A 22,162-nucleotide genomic window follows, 5' to 3' on the forward strand; every position below is an offset into this window, starting at 1 on the left:
CTAATTACCTCCCAAAGGCCCTACCTCTAATTAACATATGAATTTTAGGCTTCCAACACATGAAATCTGGGGGTTGTATTCAAACCATTGCATTGTGGTTCCAGAGCTGTTAAATGTCTTATCCACAACCTCACTCAGTAAGAAAATCTCGCTTCTAGAGGGAGAAATTTATGGTGCAGTGATCAACTGGATGGCCAGGTAGTTAAGGTAACTTTGCAATGTAGATATTCCATCTCCAGATCATAAAGAGTGGTTTCCAGTTGACTTTTGCAAATTTCTATTTTCTTATAATGGCAGAATTGAAATGTTTTAAAATAAATTTTGGTCCATGTCCACTGTGGTTTGCAAAGGCATTTTGTGTTTAAAAGAGAGCGTGTTGGTAGTCCTTTGCACTGAACTGTAAAGATGTAGAAGCTGTAAAGACTTCTTCATAAACCACTTTTGAGGAAGAACCTAACTAACAAAGCAAGAGGATATATCTATCACGTTTAGTACATTAGAGCAAGACTTTTACACTTGCTCTTTGCCAAAAGGCCAAGAAGTGATTAAAGCAAGATTTTTTAAGTTAAAATTTAATGTAGTTGTAGAAAAGTAAGCTTCAATTAATTTATTTTAATGGCACCACGAAGAAAGGAGTTAGTCCTCCTCTATATCCAGAAGTGACATATCAATAAAATTCGGTAGGAAAATCAATAAATCTTAATTGAATACTTTTTAAACTGTTTATTATACAAAAATAAAGCATAACTTTACAGTTTCACTTTATTCAATTCAACTGAGATGCATCCTTCAATGTCCACTACATGGTTTGGAACATGTTAGGCTTGCTATTGATAAAACAGTCTGATTTTTTTTTTTTTCTCACAGTGTTTAACAGTTGTGTACTGCCAAAGATACAGTGCATATATATGGATGATGACTACATAGTTTACCTGGGAAACTCTTCATCATGCCTTGTCTCAGTTAAAAATCTCTGTATTTGGCTGGGGTTGGTAGTTTACTGCATAATCTCAGCACTTTGGGAGGCTGAGGTAGAAGGTTTGCTTGAGCCCAGAAGTTCAAAACCAGACTGGGCAGCATAGCGAGATGCTGTCTCTAAAAAAAAAAAAAATTACCTGGGAGTGCAACTGGTGTGCTTCTGTAGTCCCAGCTACTCAGGAGGCTGAGGTGAGAGGATTGCTTGAGCCCAGGAGGTCAAGGCTGCAGTGAGTCAAGATCATGCCATTGTACCGCAGCATGGAGGACAGAGAGAGACCCCATCTCAAAAAAAAAGTATGCATTTCTAAGATGAATTATATGGTTTTCCCATGAAATATTCATTGCTATCCCATGCGAGTTTAATGTAGCTAAGATGCATTTAGCATGACCCACTTATGTTACCACACCTTTGATTTCAACTGCCTTTCCTATAAAGGTAGGTTAAAATTTTTTCATGCTATAAGCATTTACGACCTTACTTTTAGGCTTTATTAAGCAGAGCTGCAGAAAAATGAATTCAGTCTATGTACCTTTATTCAGATCCTACTACAGATTATATTATTTTTTACTTTATCTGCTTTGTTGACACTATGACTGTGGTGGTAAAAATTGTTAACGACAGTCAATGACACAAGGTACCATCTGGTTTATGAGAATGAAGGAAATGTATTTAGGCAGGATATGGTTTCTCTAATGTTTTGCAGACTCTGACTCATAATCAATTACTTGTCATTTCAGCTTGGACATATATGTTTTGTTGTATTACATAGCAACATTATTTCACCCTGGCTTCAGAGAGGAAGGACTGAAATAGAAATTTGAAATCCTTGTTTCAAATAAAATGATTTACTACAATTTAGGTGGACATAACTGGAAAAATAATTTGAGAGGAAAAATGAATGAATTTGAAGTGTGCTCTGGGAATAATAGGTCTCATTCATTATAAAATACTTAAAATGTGCTGTGATGTGGTGGTGAAACTCTGACAGAGATATGAGTTTAAATATAGTCACACTAGCTTCTTTGGTCAATATTAGCTGAAATGCCAATGCTAACTAAGCACACCAAGATGTCATAATTATTTATCTAGGAAAGGAAGCTGTAAAATAATGTTATTCCGGATTCCTAGATACTTCAAAAGAATTTCTCCTTGAACTTAGTAACATTGTCAATTTGCTGATACATTTAGAATTGCAATTGAATTGATATATTTTATAGGATTCCTTGAGAAATAAAAGTAAGAATGTGCTTTATGCCGGGCATATAACAGGTGGTTTGCTTTAGTGATGTAAATAATACACTAGTGTGCTATATCACAATTTAAAATATTCATTTGGTCTTCCCTGATTCTAAGTGGTTTTTCTCTTAGCACTTATGACATAAGAATGGCATATAATGAATTCTTGAAGCCACATTTTAATTTTATTTGTGAGAAAAAAACAGAAATGAAGACTGGGAGCTTTAATAACTTAAAATGAGACTTTTATTATATGTATTTAAAGATTTCCAAGAATTAATAATCAAAAATATAGTCTTAAGTATCTTTAGGATATGTCAATATATTTATAGAAAATTTAAAAATTTGTTATTTTAAAAAATAGCAGATACTATAGGTTATATCACAGTACCCCAGATTCCTGTAAAACAGATTCAAGCTCTCATTCTTCTGTTCCATTAGTGAGTTCAGTATTGAAATGGTTAAAGTAACTGATTTTTTAAAAAGTATCATTTATTTCAGTTACACAGGCATGGTCTTAATTTCTCTGTGTGTTTGAGTGACGTTTTCAGTAAAGCACAGTGAACTTTTCAAAAAAAGTATTACACATACTGATATTTGACCTAGTACTATTGCTATAGTACCAGTCTGATACTAAAACACACCAAATGTCTGTAGGGCAAGTTTCTTGTGACCCTGAAGGAATTTCAGGTCAATAAATTAGAGAGAATCTCAATATTTGGTTATATTCCAACATACTGACCTCATTGAAATTATTGTAGATTGTTTTCCAAACATTGTGTGCTTGTTTTTGTGGGCATGAGATGAACAAAAGCACAGTTTCTTGACCGGTTAATGGAAGAATGTTTCTCACTTTATAAAATAAAACAAAACAACACAAAAAGCACATCTGTAACCAAAGCATGCAAAATATGACTGCTGCCATGAGGAAGAATGAACATTTTTGAATCATTTAAGCTAGAACTTCCTGTATTTAAGAAAGGTAACAAATAAAATCCTTTGAGGAATGAACTGGTTTCGCGTGTGTGTGTGTTTGTGTGTGTGTGTGTGTGTGTGTTAGACACTGCTTATTACAACTAAATGAAGCACTTTGACAGGTGCTTTGCACAGTAAAGTAAAAAATTACTTTGCAGAGTAAATATAATTATTTCTTAGAAGACTTTTAGTAGTGTATTAATTTATTGTCTTCCTTAAAACAAGAGAAAGAAAAGCTAAATGATACTAATTAGAAAAAAATTACTTCCCCAGAAATAGTTGATAAAGTATAATATTCATAAAAATTCTTATTTGTGAATTTCAGATTCTTTGAGAAAAATGTTTGTGTATCATTTCAGTCAACTTTGATAGCGAATAACATCTTTATGGAAAACATTTTGTTGGTTCAGGTGCTTTGGACAATCCAACCCAATGTGAAAGTTTGCATTTCTTATCTTAAAATGTCCTCTCAAGAGTTAGCATACCACATCAAATTTACAAGCCATAGCTGTCTCTGTGGCTTAATGGCTTTATCCCTGTGAACTCTGGCTTGTTGAAGTAGTCATTCATTAGGAAGACCTCAGCCGTCTGGCTGCTGTACCTCAGGGACTGTTTGGAGAGCTTACAAACTCTCTAGTTCCCCTGCGCAGAAAGTCTGCCAGCCAGCCTGACTCATGAAGACAGTCACCAGGTCCAGCAAGCCTGTTGTGCCATTGCTGGATTATTTAGTGAAGTGGCGCTTCTAGTGTCCAAGCAAAGCCTGTTTCTTCACTTTAGGCAATTTTCTGGGCCAGTTTCTATAGAATATGTTGTTACCTATGTGGAGCAACATGGTCAATGTTTATGTTTATGGTCAGTGTTTATGTCTACAGCTAGAACAAATCAGGTAAAACAAAGCTTGGGTGGATAGTATAAGATAAGGGGATTGCAGCCCTCAGCAGTGGTCTGTAAAATGGCAAGAGCTATAAAATTGGAAAGTCTATTTGCTGCATTGGCATTCAAAGTAAAACAGGAAAAACAGTAATAATAATAATACAAATTGTGATGAGTTCAGTGTGGCAAGAATCTTTGATGAAACCATAATTTCAGTTAAAAATCACATTTAAATGTGTTCAATAAAAGACTCATATTTCTATTTCTAGAGCATCTCTATCACAACATTTTAGAAGCATTGGTTCCTTCATTCTAGTGATGGTAGTGGGTGGCAAGTATTATCCTCTCCATTTTAAAGACAGAAATTGATCATCAGAGAAGTGAACAATTTATTCATCATTGTAGAGTCAGAGGTAAGTAGAACCCGGAAACAAAGAATATGAATAAACAGAGTTTATCTCTTTGTTCATTTCTTCCAAAAATTTTTGAAGAAGACATACTGCCATAAATTCATTTGGAAAAAAAACCCATAAAGATGAGTCTTCCCAGCAAGTTAGATAATAATCTTTTTCAGAAGCTTGCCCACAGTTAGAGGGGAAGCATAGGACTGTGCCAAGGGAAGTCTCTGGAAGTCTCCAGAGCTGCTTTGCCACTCACGAGCTGTTTGACCTAAACCAAGTTCTTCCCTGGGTCTGTATCCTCAACTGCAAATCAAGATAATACCACCCTAACTCTGCATTAGGAGTATTGTGAGGATTGCACTGGATACTAGATTTGAAATATTTTGTAGAATGCAAAGCATTCTACCAAAATGAGGTGCAATTAACAATGTGGCCGTCATAAACAAAGCCAAGGTAGGCAGAAGCTTCTCCTATTAAGGGATCTAATGTAAAGATATCTTTATAGAGCTATAAGGAATCAAAAGTTCATGACTCCATTAGGGCCAAAGAAAGGCTGGGCCAAGAGGGGCAGGGTCATTCTTCCTTGGCCAGGCCTCATTCAAGGGAAGTACATGGGCAGGTAGTGTGGGTCTAAAGTAAATCCCAGACCCTCAACTCCATACCTGTGGAGACTCTGAACCTTGGCATTATTCCTGGGAACTCAGAAAACTCTCTTGCGGGTTCCTTTGTCTCAGCTCCCTATCAGGACCAGCATGCCACTCTGGTACTCCTGACACCAAGCCAAGAGAGCTGCCCGCCCCCTTCCAAGACACATAAAATCATTCATGTGCATGAGTGTGTGCGCACGCATGTATCCTGTGATTTTTCTCCTTGATGTGTCTTGTCATAACATGCCTACAATTTCGGCCTTGAAAATAAAATCCTTCAGGCTATGCCTGTACTTTCTTCTTTATATCAGGAATCCCTGAAATGGTCATAGTCATGAACAGCCATAATAAAGGTTCTCATCCATAGACCCCTAAAGATATCAGAAGCATAAAATTAAAAAGCAAAACACAGAACAAGATAAAAAACAATGATAAGGTTTGGGTAACAGCTCCTGTGTAGCCCCTTCCTGGCACCTAGGTAGCTGCTATTGTGTTGACCTGTTTTCTTACATTACTTCCTAAACCTATGTATTAACTTTGAATGTGCTCTCAATGTCAGTTGCATACTTTGGCTGGAGACAATTTCATGCTGTGTTAAGGAGATCAACTCAGGCCTTGCTAATCATAGTATGATATACCACTGATAATGCACAGTGAACCTACATATAATGAAAAACTGGAAATCAGAGACATCAAAAGTAGAGTGAAAAATATTTAAAACACTATCAGGCAGTATATAAAAGACATTTTGAGAATATATATATATTTCACATATGTATACACACACACATACACATATATACCTCATTTTATTGCACCTCATAGATACCGCACTTCTTACAAATTGAAGGTTTGTGGTAACCCTGAGTTGAGCAAATCTATTGGTGCCAGTTTTCCAAAAGCATGTGCTCACTTTGTGTCTCTGTGTCACATTTTGGTAATTCTTACAATATTTTAAACTTTTTCCTTATTATTGTATCTTTTATGGTTATCTACGATCAGTGATCTTGGGTGTTACTATCGTAATTTTTTCAGGGTGCCATGAACCATGCTCTTATAAGACAGCACACTTATTTGATTAATATGTGTGTGCTGACTACTCCACCAATGAGCCATTCCCCCACCTCTCTCCCTCTCCTTGGGCCTCCTTATTTCCTGAGACACAACGGTATTGAAATTAGGCCATTACAAACCCTATAATAACCTCTAAGTGTTGAAGTGAAAGGAGGAGTCACATATCTCTCACTTTAAGTCAAAAGCCAGAAATAATTAAGCTCAGTGAGGAAGGCACATTGTAAGTGGAAACAAATCCAAAGCTAGGCATCTTTTGTCAAACAGTTACTCAAGTTGTGACTACAAAGAAAAAATTCTTGAAGGAGACGAAAATTACCATTCTAGGCCAGGTACATTGGCTCACGCCTGTAATCCCAGCACTTTAGGAGGCTCAGGCGGGTGGATCACTTGAGCCTAGGAGTTCAAGACCAGCCTGAGCAACATGGCGAAACTCTGTCTCTACAAAAAATTGCAAAAATTGACCATGCATGGTGGTGCATTCCTGTAGTCCAAGCTACTTGGGAAGCTGAGGTAGAGGATTGCTGGAGCCCAGGTGGTGGAGGTTGCAGTGAGCTGAGATCACACCACTACACTCCAGTCTGGGTGACAGAGCGAGACTGTCTCAAAAAAAAAGTACTATTTCAGTGAACACAGAAATGACAAGAAAGCAAAACAGCCTTATTGATATGGAGAATGTTTTAGTGGCCTGGATAGAAGATGCAACCAATTACAAAATTTCGTTAAGCCAGAGCCTAACCTAGAGCAGGACCGTAAGTCCCTTCAATTCTATAAAGGTTGAGAGAGGTGAAAAGGTTGCACAAAGTTTGAAGCTAGCAGAGGTTTCTTCTTGAGGTTTAGAGAAAGAAGCTGTCTTTGTGGCATAAAAATATAGGGAGAAGCAGCAATTACTGCTGTGAAAGCTGCAGCAAGCCATCCAGAAGATCTAGATGAGATGACTGATGCAGGTGGCTACATTAAACAAGAGATTTTTTCAGGGTAGATGAAACAGCCTTATCTTGGAAGAAGAGACCATTAAGAACTTTCATACTTAGGGAGGAAAAGCCAATTCTTGGTTTCAAAACTTCAAAGGACAGGCTGATTCTCTTGTTGGGAGGTAATACAGATGGTGACTTTAAGTTGAAGCCAATACTCGTTGACCATTTTGAAAATTCTAATGCCCTTAAGAATTTTGCTAAATCTATTCTGCCTGTGCTCTATAAATGGAACAAAGACTGGGTAACAGCATTTCTGTTTGTGAGATGGCCTCCTGAATATTTTAAGCTCCATGCTGAAACCTACTGCTCAGAAAAAAAGATACATTTGAAAATATTAATACCCATTGACAATGTACTTAGTGACCCACGGGCTCTGATGGAGATGTACAAGGAGATCAATACCTGCTGAAAAAATATGCATTCTGTAGCACATGGATCAATGAATAATTTTGACTTCCACATTTTCTTATTTTAAGAAATACATTTCATAAGGCTATAGCTGACATAGATAGTGAATCTTCTGATATATCTGGGCAATGTAAACTGAAACCTTCTGAAAAGAATTCACCATTCTAGATTCCACTGAGAATATTCATGATTTATGAGAGGAGGTCAAAATATCAACATCAATAGGAGTGTAGAAGAAGTTAATTTCAACCCTCATGAATAACTTTGAAGTGTTCAAGACTTCTGTAGAGGAAGTTACTGCAGATGTGGTGGAAACAGCAAGAGAACTAGAATTAGAAGTGGAGCCTGAAGATGTGACTGAATTGCTGCAATCTCATGACAGAACTTGAACAGATGAGGAGTTGCTTCTTATAGATGAGCAAAAAAAGTAGTTTCTTAAGATGGAATCTCTTCCTGGTGAAGATACTCTGAACGTTGTTGAAATTACAACAAAGGATTTAGAATATTACATAAACTTAGTTGATAAAGCAGTAGTGGGATTTGAGAGGATTGACTTCAATTTTGAAGAAACTTCTACTGTCAGTAAAATGCTACCAAACAGTACTGCATGCTACAGAGAAATCTCTTTGATGAAAGAAAAAGTCAATTGATGTGGCAAACTTCATTGTTGCCTTATTTTAAGAAATTACCACAACCACCCCAGCCTTCAGCAACCACCGATCTGATCAGTCAGCAGCCATCAACATCAAACAAAATCCTGTACCAGTAAATAGATTATGACTTGCTGAAAGCTAAAATGACCACTGGCCTTTCTAACAATAAAATAGTTTAGAAGTAAGATATGTACATTGTTTTTAGAGATAATGCTATTGTACACTACTTAATAGGCTACAGAATAGTGTAAACATAACTTTCATATGCACTAGGAAACCAAAAAATTGTGTGACTTCCTCTAATGTAATATTTACTTTTTTTGCAGTCATCTGTAACTGAACCTGTAATATCTCCAAGGTATGCCATACATAGATTTTGTGTCTATTAGAGAATATCACATATTGGGTAGTTCATTTAAAAACAGAAATTTATTTCTCACAGTTTTGGAGGATGGGAAGTCCAAGTTCAAGGCACTGGTATTTGGTAAAGGCTATTCTCTGTTTCTAGATGGTACCTTAAATGCTAAGTCCTCTGTTCTCTGGAGCATAGGAATCCTGTGTCCTCACATGGTCGAAGGACATGACAGAGTAAACCCACTCTTGCAAGCCCTTTTTATAACACCATTAATCCATCCACAAAGGTGGACCCATTATGACACATCTTTCGAAAAGTCCTACCTCTCAACATCACTGTTCTGGGTATCAGGTTTCCAACACATGAATTCTGGGGGACATACCCACACTATTGTAGAGATGAAAGCCACTTTTTGTGTAGTTTGTGTTTTCTTATGTTGCTTCAGTCTTGAGGGAGGGAGGAAAAGGTAAAATTAGAATGAGATAAACAGTTATGATGTTGATTTCCTGGGTTCTCACCCATACTTGTTATTGCAGAGCCTTTATCTTCCAGTAAAATGCTTCTCTCCACTTGTTTTTAAAGTCTGCAGGGATATCTCACTGGCATATATCCTCCAGAATCCATGTGTTGGAAACTTAATACCCAAAACGGTGATGTTGAAAGGTAGGACTTTTCGAAAGATGTGTCATGATGGCTCCACATTTGTGAATGGATTGATGGTGTTATGAAAAGAGCTTGCAGGAATGGGTTTGCATCTAGTTTCTTTAGCTAGAAACCATTTTGTTTCTTCTGCTCTTCCAGCCTCTAGAAGAAATGCCCAGGCTTCCACAATGCCCATCCACTCAGTACTACTGCTCCTAGGTACCATCAAGCAATATTCTGCTCTTGTATCAAAATTTTCCAGATGCCAAATTGAGCGTATATATTCCAGAACCTTCAGTGGCTGAATACATGATACAAAGGGTTCGTTGTAAACAGAAGGGGAAGGAAGGACCACACATCTTTGTTTTGAATGGCATGGTGTCATGTGAATATCAAAGTACTGCCGTTTTATGAGATTTTAGTGAAAACAACTATTTCAAGTTTTACTCACGGCATCCTCTTCACCTTGGACCAAGTCATGAGTCCATGGGGTCAGAGTTGGGGCAAATCTGAGTGACAGACACCATGCTGAACTCTGTTAAAGTATGCACATTCTAAGGTCAGACCACTAAGTCTGAGACCCAGATATATCCTAGCTAGTATTTTGACTTTGGGCAAGTCTTCCTTTAGCCCTTATCGTCACCCTTAGAAATAAGGCATAAAAATCTATGTTGTAAGACTATGAACTCTCTGAGGATTCAATACAATAACCCATGAGAGTGGCTCCATAAATACTAGCTATCATTTTTCTTCAAAATATTTACAGTCAAGGGAAATATAATTCTCAATGTGAAAAAGTTAAGATAAACAAACTTCAAATGAACATCGTAAAAACTCCTTTTGTGGAGTTTTTTGTATGCACATAATGAAAATTATTACTTATGTCTTCAGGGAGAAAAATGTAGCCTTCAGAAAGTGAACTTTTCCCCATGAGTTAATTCATATGCTGGGCAGGAGCTGTGTCTGAACTATTGTTGTAACAACTTATATACTGTAATCACAGTTAATTTAGGTGATGTCTATAAACAGGTATATTTACTTTCTGTTTGGTTTTCTTCATTGTCCATATAGTGCCAAATGTCTTGATTAAGCAACTGTTCTCTTCCTGCATGAGCAGATGAGCTGCAGTGACAGAATGAAATGAGTACTTTTGGCACAGATTAAACTGAAGCCTTAATACTCCTATTTAAAATTCTCTTTATATTTCAAATGAGTGTAATGATTCAATTGCATTGAATACAATAAGAAATGACTAGTAAAATTTAACAAAATATTTCAAAATCCAAAATGCTCTGTAAATAATGATGCTGTATGATAGGGACAACACTGAGCATTGAGAACCCTGTCTTATCCCCTGAAATAAGCATTTTCAGGAAACTAATTAATATTATAGAAGATGGAAAATTACCTTATGCTTAAGACAGGCTTGAAATATGATCCTTTTTCATGTAAACTGAAGATATATGAACTGTGGTCAGAATGAAAATATAGACATTTCTGTTTGTATATAACAAACCTGGTTAGTTTTTATCTTCTGAATTATATATGCAATACTTTCTCAAGGAGAAATCCATGAAATAAAAATTTAAGAACCACTAAGCTTCAAAATTAAATTTCATCCTCTTTTTTTATTTTTTATTTTTTGAGACGGAGTCTCGCTCTGTAGCCCAGGCTAGAGTGCAGTGGCCGGATCTCAGCTCACTGCAAGCTCCGCCTCCTGGGTTCACGCCATTCTCCGGCCTCAGCCTCCCGAGTAGCTGGGACTACAGGCGCCCGCCACCTCGCCCGGCTAGTTTTTTGTATTTCTTAGTAGAGACGGGGTTTCACCGTGTTAGCCAGGATGGTCTCGATCTGCTGACCTCGTGATCCACCCGTCTTGGCCTCCCAAAGTGCTGGGATTACAGGCTTGAGCCACCGCGCCCGGCCTCATCTTCTTTTCAAACAGGTACTTTGAAGCATTAAGTTTAGTTTCCAAAATGTGCCTTACTAGTGGAAGATTTTGGTTGAACAAACAAACCCTTGTGTTATGAAAATTGCCTCAGAGGATTTTATTGCATCAATATTCTTTTATTCATGAGTAATGAATGCCAAAACTTATTTCAAAGTATAATGATGAATATGCTAATACAAATTTTTGTTTCTATCCACAAGTAACTGGATATCTTACAGACATAAACTAGTTCATCATTACATTGTGAATGCTGAACTGAGTGGGTTATTACAGATTTTTTTGACCTCTTTTGCATAAACAAGACCATGTGGAATCAGATTGCTACACATACATTTGTACAATGTCTATTTTTCCTCCATTTGGGCCAGTTGAAACGATTAGATGGTATTTGCTAATATCAAAACTCATATTGTAAATTCTTCCCATTTTTTGTTACAATTGCAGTAATTGGAATTTAAGATGGGATGTCATGAACTATGTAAAAACCACTGATATTTACCATTGAAGATATAATTCTATAGATAAAGGATGAAATCAAATTGTTTATACTCAATCTGATAAGATTTTGAGATGTTCCTGAAAACAACTAAGAAGATTGAATGACAGACATAATATGAACAAATGAAGAATTACAAATTTTATCAAGATAATAGTTAACAGTATTAGAAAGAAAAACAAGTAAAAAATACTCTTTATATGATACTGAAAAAAATCTGGTCCTTGTCAAAATAACACCATACTCTTTATAGAATGGTGTACATTTTGCATTAATTTTTTTTTTACCATGGATTATAGATGCCAAATACATGCTTCTAAATTATTGTCTTAATATTTCAATTGTCTTTTAAATTTTGAGGTTCAAAAATCATCAATTAGTTAATCAGATTTAGTGTTTTCATATTAAGCAGTGGGAAATTATACTGATTGTATTTTATTAGAGTTAACTGTCAGTTTCCAAGTTTAAAGAGAAGCTATTATGATTTGAGCAAAGAAGAGCTGTCTCTTGTTTGTGGGTGGTTTTAACAGAGTGATAAGAAAATGTACTCAGATTCTCTGAGTCAGACTGTATCTCTTGTTCTAAAATGGGTATTTACCATTTCCAAGATTAAAGGCCAAAAATATCTCTTTTATACATATAAATCATTTTGTTCAGATCTTCTTATCACTTATCATACTTCCTAACACATTGGCTGCAATGTTCATTGTGAAGGATTTTGCCATTCTCTGTGTTCAACTTACTTAAAAAGTAATGATCCTATTTTAGAAGACAGTCAATTTAAAACTATTAAACTTAAGATATTTATGGGTTTGATTTACAGCATTCATATTAGCATTTTTTAATCATTTCTTTAAGATCCCCAATGTTATCCAGAGACTTGGGCTTATTTTTAGGCATGTTCTCCTTGAGTAAACGCTAATGGTGAAGCCACATTTTGGAAATTTAATGCTCAGTTACTTTTCTCATTTGTAATGGTAAACTACACCAAGATATTTGCCTCTTTTAGTAAAAATTGGCTGTGACTTTATCTCTTCTTGTTAATTGGGACAATATTTTTGTAAATGAAACATTTTGCAATAGAAAGATGCTTTATATTCAGACTTCCTTTTATAAAACCTATGTTGGGAAAATTGACTCTCACTTTTCTTCTATATGATCACTGAAATAGCCAGCTCTTAATTTACAAAGTGGAGCAGAATGTTAAAATTAAAACACCTACAAAACCATTGGCTCCAATCTATTCATGTGTAGGCAAGGCATTTGGTTCAGAAGATGTGATTTGATATAGGAAGAAATCAGATCTGCGTGATCATGCACAATGGAAGGTGGTGCTAGGTTTTTTTTGTTTGTTTGTTTGTTTTTGTTTTTTGTTTTTTTTTTTTTTGAGACAGAGTCTTGCTTAGTCGCCCAGGCTGGAGTGCAATGGCGCGATCTCGGCTCACTGCAAGCTAGGTGGTGCTAGGTTTTATTTTACCTGAGTGAAATTCTTCTTGAAGGTTGGTCTAAATTCAGAGTTGAAATTAACTAAGCTTCACTAGTAAGGACCCTTCCCACAGCCTTGGCAGTAGCATAATGTGGTCATGTGAGTGCGCCTTTATAAAGTTTACAAAATACTTTAACCATAATCACTTAAGGACACTCTTTACACCTCTACGTTGCCTGTGTTATCTTTTCCATCTTGTCAGGCAGGATTGGAGTGGTCACATTTGGGGGATCTGGCCAAGGATGTTGATTTGGGGACATGTGTAGTATAGAATGGTTATACATATATAGTTCACAGCAACTTTGAATTCTTTTTCTTAAACACATTCCCCCAACTTATACAAGCTTCAAATCTGATGCTGAGTTTGTTCTCTTTCTCTACATTGTTAACCAATTGGAGTCCTAGATTCTAGAACAAAATGTATCAAAACATTTGAAAGATATTTGATTTGACAAAGTTTTGAAATGGTATTCTTCAGTAATTAATGGAAAGTCTGGGGTAAATGGGGGTATAAAGTGAAGAATTTGCAGCTGGCTTAAAAATTGATAAATATGTATCACTTGTGGGTCCTGACTTTATTTGTAATTTCAATATTTCGTTCATCATGAAATTTCATATTAATTTTGATTTTTTAAAAATTGCACTGAAATATTTATCTTGATTATGGAGTTTTTTGGCACCACTTTACATTTTGCTTCTGAGGTGAGTACCTTACCTGTCTCACCCTAGCCACTCTATAGTTACTGACTTTTCTTGATCAAAATATTTAATAATAACTTGAATATAAGTGTACAAATTATGTTTATTAGTTTCTAGGTTATCCAAGTATAGAAAGAGAAAGGTTCACAGCATTTTAAAGGCTGACCAAAAGTCAAATGATGGAAAGAAGCAAGATAAAGTAAAGCCCTTACTTACATTCAAAAAGTCAATCGGCAAATACAGAAAAATAAAAGAACCAGTTTGTTAAGAGTTTGCATGAAAAATGGCCTGGGTTTTAATTTAGCAATGAACTTAATATAAATTAGAAGTATGATGTGGTCATCAAGAAATTGTGCCTCCAACAGAGTCAGGTTGTTCTCAGATCCACTTGTCACTCTCCTGTGCCTCTGCTCGGTGATTCAGGAACCATATTTCCTAAGTTCCTTTGGACTCTAGTTTCCAGTTATGCTCAGCCAATGCCAGACCTGTCTGAGGGCTGGAGGGCAGGAGGGGAGGAGGAGCAAGAGCATGTCTAATCCCCACATCTGTTTCTTGTGGCCATCATTCTCACAGGAAGTCCATGCTAGGTCTTAATTCACAGCTTCCATTGTGTAGCCCCGGTTCCTGGACTCAACTTCTGCGTCCTAGGGATGGTAATGAGTTCCTGCTTTTGGTAATCTCTTGATGACCTTTGCATCCCCTGTTTGGCTTCTTAACACTTTCGTCACATATGTAACCAAATTCCTTGTAGGGTTCCCAGGTTTGGAAGTTGTAGAGTGATTTTTATTTTTCGTGGCTGAATTCTGACTAATAATAAACTTAAGTTAGAGCAATAAAATAATGCAACTGAAGACATAGGAGATTCCTTCAGTGTGCAACTGCAGTATTGCACTTAAGGCAGGCATTTTAAATAGAAGTATAGAAGAAAGAGACTTGGACTAGACATCCTGTGTTTAATTCTCAGCACCACCACCTTCCAGAGGTGCTATTTCATCAGTCAATTACCTTTTCAAGCCTGAATTTATTGACCTATAAAATGATGATGGTGGTAATATTTATCCTATGTACTGAGAGGCTCAAATGACATAATATAAGTGACAGAGCTTTATAAAGTGTAAGGCAAGTGTTACTGCTCTTGCTGTTTTGCCATTTGAGGAGCTGTTTACCAAGCAGAGGAGAAGCCTGAGAGAAGAAGTGGCAGTAGTTTGCTATATGGTGCTGTAATAGAAGGAGGAATGTCCAGTGGAAACTCCAAGGAAGCATATTTCATCTCAGCACATGGCAGAGCTTGTCAATAAGTAGACTTGTTTAATAATCTAAAAAACTATCATAGAAAGTGAAGAGCTCCTGATCTCAAATCATATTTTAGAAGAGCCTAGAGACTCCCAGATGGGATGACACAATAATTATTTATATGACAGCAATAATAATTACAGCTGACATTTACTGAGGGCTTATCAGCTTCTATTCAAAGTTCTGTTCTAACTACTTACCAAGCATTCTTTCATTTAATTGTCACAACAACCAAATGGATGCAGTTGAGCCACTTTACAGGTGAAGAAATGGATGCACAGAGATATAGTAATTTATCCAACACCACACAACTAATAACTAGAAGATCTACAGTGTACAGTTTTAGGAATTTTAGTATCTACAGAGGAGATGCTTAATAAATGCATTTTGGCTCAATATATTTTTTTATACTTGCCTTTTATGAATGCTTTTGACTTTTCTTGCAGAATCTGCCTTAGCTTTGTTTCTAATATTTTTTATCTGATTACAAAAATGCTTATTTATTATAATTTGAAAAATACAGACAAGTATCAAAAAACTTGTAAATCACCAGTAATCGTAAATCCCAGAGATCAAAACTGTGCTGAATTCTCCAATTTTATTTCTACACATAATCTTTATTTTTTAACAAATGTATATGTCTATACACATATTTGTTACATGGCTGTGTGTTTTATAAAAACTTGAAACATTTCATTTAGCCATTGACTTGAAAGGACTTCACATTGACTGTTTCCAAAGGAAGAGATTAATAATGATGTGATTTTCTGCATATCTCAAAAATTATCCCCACTCAGAGGGAGCTAGTCATTTAAATAAATGAAGTATGATCCCTTGTCAGCCCTTTCCACTTCATTGCCCCTCAACACTGGCCACTAGGCTAATTCCATTCTTTGTTTCTTCAGATTGCAATATTTCATTTGTAATACCTCCCTGATATTGACAAAGTTAATAATTGTCTCTGTTTCCATGAATGGAGAAACTGTTGTCTCTTTGTTCTCCCAGTAACCCCAGCATCTGGTACAGGACCTGGCCCATAATGTATGCAATAAGATTTGCTGAATCAATAGTATTTAAGGCATATGGGTTCATATATGTTACGATGCAGGCCGTGCACTGTCACTAACGCAGCGACACTGTATTACTAATGCTGAAGACTGGCTGATAAGAGGTGAAAACAGATTAATGGCCATCTCTACTTTCTGCCTCTTCATTGGGAAATTAGGCTGTGTTAAATTTTTTTTTTTTTTTTTTTTTTTGAGATGGAGTCTTGCTCTGTCGCCCAGGCTGGAATGCAGTGGCACAGTCTCAGCTCACTGCAATCTCTGCCTCCCAGGTTCACACCATTCTCCTGCGTTAGCCTCCAGAGTAACTGGGACTACAGGCGCCCACCACCAGGCCGGGTTAATTTTTTGTATTTTTAGTAGAGACAGTGTTTCACCATGTTAGCCAGGATGGTCTCAATCTCCTGACCTCGTGATCTGCCCACCTCAGCCTCCCAAAGTGCTGGGATTACAGGCGTGAGATACCACTCCTGGCCAGGCTGTGTTAAATATTCTAAGTGCTGCTGTTCTGCTTGCAATTTATTTAAGTATCATTTACAGACCTATATCAGAGTCACCCTGGGTACTTGCTAAAATTTTAGATTTCCCAGCTTCATCACAGACATACTAAATCTGAATTTCTGCACAGTGACCCAGGTACAAATTTAACATATTACCAGGTGATTCTTAGGCACACAAAAGGTTAAGAACCACTGCTCTTGCCTCATTAGCTAGGGAAGAAGGCTAGAAACCCCTTCAGGAAATATAGAATCATATACAAAAGTATCACCCACTCCTGAGTGCCTGACCCTCACTGCTTATGGCCTGTAGATTTAGGGAGGTAGAGAGAGGAAGGGAGGAAGAAGAATTTTTCCTTGAACTAATCTCAGGTGTCCCCTGATGTACCTAAAAATAATTCTTTGAGAGCAGGGGCCATGTCTTTTGCCACTTAGAAACAGTTACTTAATAAATGCTTCTTGATTGTGTGAAAACAGGATTGTTAACTTCTGATGGAAGCATTCAGCCCCAGTGTTTTTAGAAAGCAGAGGATAGACTAGGATGAAAAGACACAGTCCAGTGCTCTCTGACATGAGCTTTGATAGGGAAAACCAGCTAAAGGAGCTACATGGTAAGAGAATGATAGGTTTCCTTGGCCATGATCTTATCATATTTGGTCAGGTGAGAGTATATACAGATGTCACAGAACAACAGTTGTGGGGAGATGATATTCATATACAAAATAACAATATCCCAAGTGGTTTAGAGCTACACCAGTAGATCTGGAACCTTAGCATACATCAACTAACACAATGACTTGTTACAATACAGATTTCTGGGCCTCGCCTTTAGAGTTTCAGGTTCAGTAAGTCTGAGTTGGGGCTCAAGATTTTACACTTCTAACAAATTTCCAGGTGTTGCTAAGTCTGCTGATCCTAGATCACTCTTTGAAAATGACTAGGCTAAATTATTTGGTCATTGGATAAATGTGGTGTATATTCAAGAAATGATTAATAAAAATCATGGAAGAATTTCTGAAAATAGGGCTTTGTATGTAAGGAAGGTATAGATGTTCATGATTTGGTAGGTGCTTTGCTTAACTAAATGTGATGTGTAATTGTAAGACATAGGGTTGGATAGGCAGGTTGACATCATGTCTGCCTACATCATCTCTTCTTAGAGATAAACATTGCCTGCTCTCCTTGGTACTTCCAGGACTTCAGACTCTTTATTTTCACCCTTCAACATCTAGCTGCCTTTCTCTGGGGGTCTTTGTCTTGTTTATTTTGGTTCAAATGAGCACAATTCTCGAGCTGGGATCTAAGCAATGAGTACCATAATGACACTGTTATCCCTGAAGGTCTGAGCACTCAGTACCTATTAATATTGAGCCTGACTAAAAACATTTTCAATGATTATGTTATATTATTAACTCATACCGAGTTTATACTAAGCAAACCTCTCTCTGCTAGAAAATCTGTTAGGACATACTAACATCGTGGAGTTAAATTTCTGGGTTTAAAAATAGAAATTTATTTGATCACACTCTCACACTCTCCCTAACCCCCACACAAGAGTGAATGTAAAAACTGATGAAATGTGAATAAGATCTGTTGCCTAGTTCATAGGAATGTGCCAAGGTCAATGTCCTGTTTTTGTTATTGTTCTACAATTATGTAAGACATTAGCATTGGAGGAAGCTGGGGGGAGGGTACACGTCTCTGCAGTTTTTTTTTTTTTTTCTTTTTGGCAACTTTCTCTAAGTGTATAGATATTTTAAACAAAAAGTTTTAAGAAAATTAGTCACTCACAATATTTAAGACGACTCACAACGTTTTGTGGTGGTTAAGAACCACTCTGGCCATGTCTTCAGTAGTTTTAGGGGTACCTTTTCGTGACTAAACATGATGACTTCTGGTTTTACTGCTTGATCATTCTGTGACCAAGTTGAATTAGCCTCTCTTGGCACCCATTTTCTCATCTTTTACAGTAATAGTACCTATAAATCATTGTTTTTAGGATTAAATGAGTGAATATGTATCCAGAATTGTACCTGACACACAGTAAGCACTCTATAAATACCGGCAATGAAGACAGTGATGGTAAAGATGATGAAAGGATGCACTGGTGCTCATGCCAATCTTTAGACAGCTCTGCTCCTGCTCACTCTCTACATTGCCATCCATTCCCAAATTTTCCTTCCTGCTTTCAGTTCAGCTAAAATGCCATGTGTAGAAATTTTAGATAGAAAAGGGTATAGATGCTTGAAAGGACTGCAAGAAGTAAAGGTCCAGGAAAGCTATTGTTAGTTCTTAGGTTTGCCATTAACATTCTTAAAATCAGGAAGGTCAAAGACCCACAGAAAATTGTCAGTGAAATTCACTGCTGCCTGGAATGGGAAAACAGGTAATTCTCAAAAAAATGCCAAAAGTCACTGACAAACCTCAACTATAGTGTAGCTCACCCCACAGCTTGCTACTGTCAAAGGAACAATAATATGGTTTTGTGTCTCCTTTGCTTCTGAATTTTGCATACATTCCTGTCTTTGGCAGAGTCTAACCTAAAACCTTGCTAGCAAGGGATTCAGGAAAATATAGCTACTAGTTTTCTAGGCCCTGAGGTGCAGAGGAACAACAGAAGAGAATGGAAAGTGATCTCACCTGCCAATAAACAATAGACATTCTGCTTTTCTTGAATAGTCTAGTCATCAGCCCAGCCATTTCTCTAAAATACTAAAGTATCTCCTTCATACCCCATTTTTTGAACTTAACATAGGACCTTATATTGTAGACATTTGTGAATGCGGATTGTCTCTCATGATACATAAGTTTCTAGAAATTTAGAACAGTGCCCAGAACATGACAGATTCTGACTACATATTTATTAAATCAATGAGTATATTAATATATCCTATTCCTATTTTTAGTCCTTTATTGTTTGATATTTATGGGAAGTTACAATTAAGCAGAACTTAAACTCTGAAGGAGAGAAAAAGAAAAAAATCATTCAAATAAGAAAATTGAGTGATCTATTTAATGACCTTTGAAAAGTACTTTAAATGTTTTTCAATGAAACCAAAGTATTTAAAACAAATGTTGAAACGTTTAGAGAGATTGAGAAGCAACACGTGGTAATGGCCATCTAACAGCCTCTCCCACCAAGCACCTGTAATGGTTTAGAAGGTTCTCAGGGCCCCTTCAGGCTCTATCTCTCATTCTAGGGACTGCAAAGCTGCATAAAAAAAGTAAGTACTGAGTTCAGGATAATTAGTAGAACAAGTCTGGGGCTATGTGAGAGCATTGCAGATGGGTCACTGAATCACATATGTAGCTTTGTAGCTTTACTGACGTACATGATGAGACAGTATTTTAAAACCACAGTGAAGTCACTTGAAGGACGACACGTTCTACTTTTGGAATTGCCATAGTAGGTACAAGGAAGAGCAGTCTATTGTAGTTCAGAAGCAGTCACACATCTGAGAACTGTAGAAGTGCAATTTACAGCTGCTTCGCTAATATTTTTTCTTATGGGACTAAAAGTCTTTGCTAAGGCAGGTGTTAATTTCTAAATTGAATTCTGCTGGGTAAAGGGTGACTGTTTTTGGAGGTTCTATTTGGGAAATTCTGAGGAAAAACACTAGCTAGAACTGACACTCTCTGGTCATGAGCTTATTCTGCTCTTTTTATTTTTTTTAATCATAACTTTGGAAAAATCAATGTAGTTCAGAGTTAATGAATGGATTGTGGATTGTTCCATCTGTGTAATTTGCACTCTTATCAAAGGCAACTTACCCAGAATTCATTATGCCCTGGATTAAGGCTGTAGCTTCAGAAATGGAGAAAAATTATTTTGGACACTGTGTGAGGGGAAGATATTGATACTAACTTGCTAATTGTTCCAGGTGGAAAGAATGTTTCATCAGCAACACAGTGACTCTGCCCTCAACAGTGCCAGCTGAAGGCAGCATTTGAGGAAATTGTCTTTGGCATTCCAAGGTCTTTTTGATCCTTTCTTTCCTTTTTCCATGTTTTGTCCCTCCCAGATGCCCAATGAAATTTTATCTATCTTATTTTAACCTGCTCATAGGAAACAATCCAATGTCATGCTTTTTCACCCACATGCATTACCTCTTTAAGTCTAATTTAGAATGGACATGTATCCCTCATATAGAAGATGGTATTTGAGGTGAAAGAACATTCTTCCAGGCAGCCTTAAAGCTCTGTGTGGACAGTGTGATATAGAGTGCGGTGTATGAACTCTGGCTCAGAGGTGTGAAAACACGTACTGTTCCTCCTGGAATGGAATTCCAATCAGAATCTCACTTTCTGTATCTCTAAGATGATGTAGACTAAGACTAAATTCATGAGTTTACCATGAGGACTAAATGAGGTGTCCATCATAGAGTGTCTAGCTCTGTTCTTACTGTCAGGCAGCTTTTCGAACAATGTGGCTCTCTGGCCCTGTTCCTTCTTACTCCATAGGAGAGGCTGTCCCTGGCCAAAAGAGTAGATAAAGTTTTTACATATATTTGTATAAAAATAAGTCATAAAGAAGGAAGAGGATCAGGTAATACACTATGTAATAAGAAAGATATTGAATTTTTTTCCAAATATAGTTTTTCATGTAGTTGGAGTGACCCAGTATTTCTTATGAAGATGAAATGTGCATTTTTTATTGCTTTCCGTATACATTCTGGTTTGTCTGATTCAAGTTTATATGTTCTTTACCATTATTAAAAAGCACTGTGTCATAAGCATTGAGCACCAGGAAAAAGTTAAGCTATTACAATCCCAATAACTCACAACAAATAAAACAAATGAGGGTGATCTAGAGTCTTCTAATGATATATTTGCCTGTATCATTCTTCAGCTTTCTCCCGCCCTTTCATTTTCCTACCCACACTCTTACAAATTGTTTCTCTAATTGTCAGGACTTTTAGAAATATCAAGCTTATCTTTATCTACATTTTCAAAATGAAATCAGCATAATGACTATGGGGCCCTTATAAATTTAATGTAAATAACCAAATAATCAGATAAAATCATAACCTACAAGAACTACTTTCAACTATATTTGGGAAAAATAGTACTGTGCATTCTTCTGAATCTGAATATATCATTCAGAGCCTCCTATGGTCTTCTGTGGTGTTCCTAAGAGGTGAAAAAGCTTCTTAGCCGTCTCATAAATATGAGATTTAGGTAGTTAGTAAAGTAGAACCAAAGTCATCTGAAAGAGAAGCTTTATGAATTCTTTCTATTCAGCAGAGAAGAATCCATTCTTCATGTTTTCTTCTTAGTGTATCTTTCACCAGTGGTTAACCCAATGACAACTTCATCCTTAAAATAATCTTTCTCCTTGACTTCCAAAACCCAACATTCAGTACTGATTTTCCATCTATCTCTTTGGCCGTTCCTTCTCAGTGTTCCTTACAAGACTTTTCTCTCTGTCTCATCTTTAAATATTGGAGTTCTTTAAGATG

The sequence above is a fragment of the Mandrillus leucophaeus genome, unplaced genomic scaffold, assembly GCF_000951045.1.
Source record: "Mandrillus leucophaeus isolate KB7577 unplaced genomic scaffold, Mleu.le_1.0 Scaffold812, whole genome shotgun sequence".
Lineage (NCBI taxonomy): Eukaryota > Metazoa > Chordata > Mammalia > Primates > Cercopithecidae > Mandrillus > Mandrillus leucophaeus.